We start from the raw sequence: 7,347 nt of genomic DNA on the forward strand, positions 1-7,347 counted from the left end.
TGACATGATGTTTATCAATCAATCAATCTTATACTTACTTATATGTATTGTTTGTGTTACGATAATACATATAAGAGTGAACCTCATTTTCTATGGTTTTCCTCCCAATGTTTGTGTGTACAGAAAGTAATCCAACCTGCTCGTATGCATTGATAAATTGTGCTCTAAATCACTTTACAGTCACACAATAACATTCAATAGAGCATCTAATTGGATCTGTGATGGTTCCTGCTCCCTCCTGCATCCTTTAGTATGAAATGGCCTTTCCCATGGGAAACATTGAGTTTTCAAAGATGGATCGCTGATAGCTCAGGAGACATAGATGTCATCTCATTATTTGTTCAATTATGTATCAATTTAATCACAGACATTTGTCTTAAAAGTCTTTTGGAGAAATTGTGTAAGACAGAAATGAGATGAGGCCCCAAAACATCTAAAATATGGCCCAGGTTGGAAAATCCCAAAGTTATCCCTTTTATCAGTCTGCATTTATACGCTATACCGGAAACATTATTTTTCTAGGTTGATGTAGGCCTACCCCCTAATGTTTTGAAGGCCCACATGTAAAACCTGTGGTTAAAATGTAATCACTTACCCTCTAGGGGAAAACCCCAGGCTTTTAAGAAATGCCAGTGTAGACATATTTGTTTAAACAAATAGTCAGCCCATATTATCTGGGTAACTTTACTGGAGGTTGGAAATTTCAAGTGGAATCCCGATTGGCTTACAAAAGGATTCCAGCAAGGTTGTGGTGATGAGATATTTATCTTTGTAGTTTTTTTTAGAATATAAGTCATTGTCGTTCATTTGAATACGGGTAGGATATTCAGAGGGTATAGGCTATTCGGCACTAGGGTAGGCTACTGATCAGAAAGCCATTTCTCCTACCAGTGTGTTTAAGATACATTTTTGTGACATACATAACCACTACATCTATCATGTGGGAATGGGCGCCGATGTCGTTGATTGATGCAAAGTCCGGATGTTAATCCATCCTCTGGCGACCTAGTAACATTAACGTCAATCTTCAGCCTTCTTGAGTCCATAAAAAAAAACGTATGGCCGAGTTTATGAGCTCATTGTCTTGAATTTAGATCACTCTAGCTAACTTTCTAGCACGGAACCCAATAGTGGAGGGCTAGCAGAGACATTAATTGAGGAGACAATTCATTGATGGGATAGTCTTTTTAACTGGAAGTACTGCCCTGTGTTGTAAAGAGCTAATCACATTGTTGGGAACAGCATAAGTGAAGTTTTGTTTCACCTAAACACTCTATTCTACACTACTCTATTTACACTGTTACCAATAGCAATAGCCACACTATGAAATTTGGGGCATGTGCAGTTAGCAGGTCAATACAAAGAAGAACATCTTGTTTAGCTTTATTTGAGTGGTTAGGGATAACATGATTTAAAGCGCTACGTTAGAGAGAGAGTTATCTCTCTGCTGGAGCCTGTTTCCTGCAGCATTGTTGTGTCGCGCCAGCTCGAGTTCCAGCAACACATTTGCCAAGTCCAAACTGGGCATCGCTATACTTTTTGCATTGCAAAGCTCAATTAAACTACATTGATTTCTTTTTTGTATTAACTTCCATGCTAATTACATTTAGCTTCCACCAATTCAGCTTCAAGTCCATTACTGCCCTCAATATCCTACTAATAAAAACAAAAACTGTCAGCCCACCCTGTGCCACTGTTAAGGTTTGCAGTGTGCGTATTTTCGGTACAGGTGGAACCTGTTGACCCCATCTCAAAACCAAATGTGCCTGGATGAGAATGAACAAAGAGTAACCCACAAAACAGAGTAGTGGCTGGTTGAATGCTGGAGGGGCATGAAAACCTCAAAGTCTCTTGGGCCTGCTCCCACTTACAGGCGAAGGACTATGCTTCTTCTAGGGGTAGTTGCCCCATGCATGTTCATGTAACAAAAGTTTGAAAATGTCTGAAAAATTGCTTTCTCCTGAAAACATCATTAAGCTTGACATTACATTGGTCATAATCTGCACGGCTTCTGGCAGAGACAACCGAAATGCTATTGTAGGGTGACCATATTTGAGTTTGAGAAAAAGAGGACACGTCGGGGGGGAAGGGGGCGTGGTAGTGTAAAGCATACAGATGACCCCACCCCCTCCCCCGCGACGATGTTTTGCCATCTTTTTTCACAAACAGATGACCCCGCCCACTCCTCCCGCAACATCTTTTCCACATGCAGATGTCATATACTGTTGTAAACAATGCATCTAGTAGTTGCATTGTTTACAACAGCACATGACATCTATGTAATGTGCTGTTGTAAACAATGCAACTAGTCACTAGTTGCATTGTTTACAACAGCACATGACATCTGCACGTTGAAAAGATACTAGTTACTAGTGGAAGGGGCAAGGTGCTCAGTGTTGCCAGATTGGATGGCGAAGTATCGTACCAAATGCTCAAAATGATCGTCTTTGGAGGATAATTATCGTGCATCTGGCAACACTGAGAGGGCGGTCAACAAATGACAGTTCTCTCTACAGTCAGAGCTTGTGCAAGAAGGTGGACCGTAAGGGAGATACCCTTTCCAAAACTTGTAAGGGCATAAAAACTAGTTTGTGAAAGACCCAGAGAAACATAAATATCCGACAAGGCAAAATCCGGGATGATTTTGGAATCCCTGCCGGACGCATTTTTTAGGTCTCGAAAAGAGGACATCTGGTCAAAGAGGACGTCTGGTCACCCTAGCTATTGCATCCTCACTCAGTCTTCCAGGATGAATGGTGGCCAGCTTTTGTTGCAGGGCATCCGCACATGCTTTAACAGTGAATTCCAATTGAGCTTCTTACCAATATCTGTGAAAACGATAGAAATAGCAGTCACAAGGGCAACAGCGACTGTCGGTCTGACACAAGGTATTAAACCAGCTTTGATGTTTAGCTACAGTACACCAACCATGTAGGCTAATTAGCTAGCTCAATAAGCTCCGTGACTAACTAGAATGACTGCTATCGTAGTTTGCCTTGGCCTTGATTGGTCCGTTTGCCAACGTTTGGGGGTGTAGCGAGATGGCTGTCAAAAAACAATCACGATGCTATAGATTGCTGACCATTGTTTAACTTTGCTAGCAAGCTGTTTACCTGCAATTGACAATGTTGCGGATTTCATTTATATATTTCATATATTCATCGACTACAATAAACTGAAAGAGATACTAGTAGTCCGTATTTCATTAAAGGGATAGTTAATCAATTTTACAAATGAACTGTCGATTTTCCATTTACAGTAGCCGATGACCGATTTCCCCCCCCAATTTGGAGCACTATAGGAGCACTAACTTCTCTAAACGTTGTGCACTGACTAGTTAAACCTTTGAAATGGTCAAACCTACAGCGATAGCATTGAAAGCTTAATTTTAACGCTTAACAAAAAAACATTTTGAAAGCAGCAGGGGTTCTGATGTCAGGGCGAATATCCATAATCCGCACCAACACACTTAAGCCAACCACCTCTGTCCCCCACTGCAATGGTCAGCCACTCTCCCAAAAAAGGACCGTATCACAGTGGCCCCTATGGTGTGTGTGTGAGACAGCGAGTGAGTGAGTGTTCATTTGTGAGTGTGTGTGTCTGTCTCTGTGTGAGGGAGCAAAATTAGCATGAAAAAAAAAACCCTGCACAGGTCTGGGCGGTGGTGGCGGCAACAAACTGAATGGATTGAGATTGACAGTGCAAGTGTGTGTGTGAGAGAGAGAGAGACGGTTAAACAGCTCTGGACCTCCTCTCGGCAGCATCCCAGCTGCTTGGCGCTCAGCTCACCCGCTGCATGACAATGCAGGGCGGCCGGTCCTCACACAGGCAGTGCGGGGAGGGGGGGGGGGGGATTTCCATATGGTCACAGAGATGGGACTCCACCGGCCGTTTGGGCGGTCATTAGCATGACCATGGGCCTTTCGCGAGCCTCTCTCATCTCATTGGAGAAAGACAGGGTAAAGAAAGAAAGAAAGAGGTAGTAGGAGTTAGAATAGGACTGAGAGACAGAGAATGAAAGAGCTAGAGAGGGAGGGAGGGGGGGGGGGGGTGCGGGGGAAAGTGTGGCATTGAACCTGCTTCAGAAATAAATCTGTTTGTGCTCACCGCTCTTAGGTCAGTAATGATGTTGGTTATGTAAGATTTGTGAAAAGAAGAAATACATCGACTTGCATGTTTTTTCAGCATCAAACAAGAATGGATCCAGCTTATTTTTCCTTGAGGGAGACCCATATAGATTATTGCTCACAAAAACACAAACCTGAAATACAACTAAAAATAATTTGTGCCAGTTGGGAAATTGAAGCATTTGGATATGGTTTGGCCTCTAAGTCTGTCATTCACTGAAATACAGCTCAACTTAACAAACCAATCAAAGCCTTTAGCCCTGTTCAGTAAGTCTGGAAAGCCCATCAGTCTTTTTTTCCACTCTCTCTCTCTCTCTCTCTCTCTCCCTCATCCAAGGACAGACACATGGAGACACAGGGCCACAGCACTCATGGTTGTTCCCCAAAATAAAACTACCGTTTGCAAAATGTGGAACATTGCATGCTGGTCCAGGATAATGAGTGGTGATTGGCCAGAGAGTCACAGTAAGTCACAAGTTCTTCATGCCCTCAAACAAACTATTCTGCAGAACTGTGTGTCATCATACTTATCACACTCCATGTTGTTACCATGGCTACACCACCGCAGTATTCATGGCAGGGGTCCTCGGAGAGTGTCTGGGCATACCACAGGACGCCATGGGCTATGTACCTGGACTGCAACATGCACCCCGTGCAGAGCTCCCGTCAGTTCTGGTTAGATCATCGGGCTGGACCTGATGTCCAGGTGGGAGGTCACGGTGGATGTGCCCAGATCCATTCTCTTTCTGGGTGCTATAGCCACGGCACTCCACACTGCTAGCAAACAGGGCTTACGACGGACCTCCACAGCGCTGCTGCCGTCAGCAAAAAGGCTCGCTACACCGGCGCTGCCAGCCCAGGCAACATTCCCGTCGGCTGGATGGTTATCCATGCCACCACTGCCGGCCAGAGGGCCTCCGCACCGGCATCGCCTCTCCGACCATCCAACCCAGGGCCTGCTGAGATGTTGTTGTGCATGGGTTGCTGGAGACAGCTAACCAATTTGAAGGGGGGGGGGGGGCTGTGTCAGTCTCTTTGTGTTTAATGGATCTGTGCTGTGCACAGTTATTGTGTCCGTCAGTGTGAATGGTGATCTCCCCTCCTTCTGTGCTTTTGATGTATGAGTTCCTGTTTGTGTGTTTCCTGATACGGCTTTAAAAAAAAAAAAAAAAAGGCTATGGCCAAAACCGGAGGCAGCTCTGTTCATTGTCTTATCCGAAGAACCAATCAGACGCTGCTAGTTAGTAATGCAAGGCACAAATAAAAAAGACAGACATGAAAGATTTTAGGCCTACATCAGAATAATATTTTTAGAATTACAGATTTGTAGAGCAATCTAAATAATATATCTAAATATTATATTTTCACTGAACCAACCCTGCAGTTTGTTCACCATATGATGTAACTGACCTTATTTGCTATTCGTCAACAATCCTCTCAATGGTGACAGACATTTAAACCCTTGTCTTTTCGGTTGTTACTCGGAGATAAGAGGCCTATGGGTGTCACCGTAGTGGTTGCCACTGTGTAAGCAACACACTTGAGCCGTGAGGTTTTGTGACAACATCGAATGACGGTGCTAGCCTCCGTGCCTGGGCGCACTGGCTTGCATTCGCTGCACGACTGTAATCTTGTTGACATTCCTGGAACTCGCACCCTTCCCCAGTGGATTTGGACGTGACAGCTCACAGATGCTGTATATGTGTGTGTGTGTGTCTGTTTGCGTGTGTGTGTTTGTGTGAGTTTGTGAATGTGTGTGTGTGTTTGTGAGTTTGTGAGTTTGTGAGTGTGTGTGTGTGGGTGTGTGTGTGTGTGTGTGAGTTTGTGAATGTGTGTGTGTGTGTGTTTGTGTTTGTGTGTGTGTGTGTGTGTGTGTGTGTGTGTGTGTGTGTGTGTATGTGTATGTGTGTATGTGTGTGTAGTGTGTAAAAAGCATGGAGATGGAGAGCACGAGCCAGGCAGACAGATATGGCTGACATTTCTATTGAGCTTTCAGAAAGCGTCAGGCCACACCACTGGATCAGCTATTGTCGGTGCTGTAATGAGGATTTTATCTTCCTCTGGGTTTGTTAAATCTCTCTCTCTCTTTCTCCACCCCACACTCTCTGCACAGTGTATCCTTCTCTATGTTTATCTCTATCCATGTCTATCTATTTATCTCCCTCTCTTATCTCTCTTGATCTTGCTGTGTATCTTTCTATCTTCTTATATCTCTTATCCCTCTCTGTCTTTCTCTCTCTCTCTCTCTCTTTATCTTTCTCCATTTCTCCCATTCTCCCTTCCTCTCTCCCTCCCTCTATCTCTCTTTCCCTCTCTCCACCCACTCTCCCACCCCTATTTATCCGTCCCTCCCTCCCTCTCTCTCTCTCTCTCTCTCTCTATCTCTCTCTCCCACCCCTATTCACCCGTGCCTCAGTCTCTTCCCATGCTATTGTGAACGACAGGATGTGCAAGGGCCAGGGTTGTGGGTCGCGCCCAATCTGTTTGTCCTGAATCTGCATTTGGCTTCACTCCTCCTGTGCACTCGGCTGCCTGCTCACGTGTATGTCCAAAAGCAGCCACTTGAGCCTGCGCCATCGGCGCAGCAGGGAGGACACACACACACACACACATACACACACACACACACACACACACACACACACACACAAACAAATAAACAGTCAGAGCACTGTCTTCTAAATAGACAGGGGACCCTGCCCTTTTCCTGCTTGTCACAAACAAACACAGCCATCATAACTCTCTGAGTAGCCAAGAGCATGGAAGGAGCACTGTCAAAGGCAACATATAGGGAGTGCAGGATCAAGGGGCCAGAGCCTTCTGTGGGTAAGTGGATTTGAGGCCAGCAGGCTTGACAGAGGCTCGGTGTGCGTGGCACTGGAGATGTGCTGGGCTATATTTAGAGCCCCAGGGCCTGTGCAGGACGAGGACGGCAGGCAGGCTTTAAATAACACCTAATACTCCGGTTTGGCCACCAGGCTTCACTCACTGCACTCACCCCTGCCACATGTACTCTGGAGCCGTGCCTGGCCAATCATACACCTGCCTCGGTGTTTGTGTGTTTGTGTGTGTCTATGTGTGTGAGTGTGTGTGTGTGTGCGTGTGTGAGATGAGGCATGCATGGGCATAGTTCTATGTGTGTGAGAGCAGTGTGTGTGTGTGAGAGAGCAGTGTGTGTTTGAGAGCAGTGTGTGTGTATGTGTGTGAGAGCAGTGTCTGT

This window comes from Sprattus sprattus (assembly GCF_963457725.1).
Source record: "Sprattus sprattus genome assembly, chromosome: 19".
Classification (NCBI taxonomy): domain Eukaryota; kingdom Metazoa; phylum Chordata; class Actinopteri; order Clupeiformes; family Clupeidae; genus Sprattus; species Sprattus sprattus.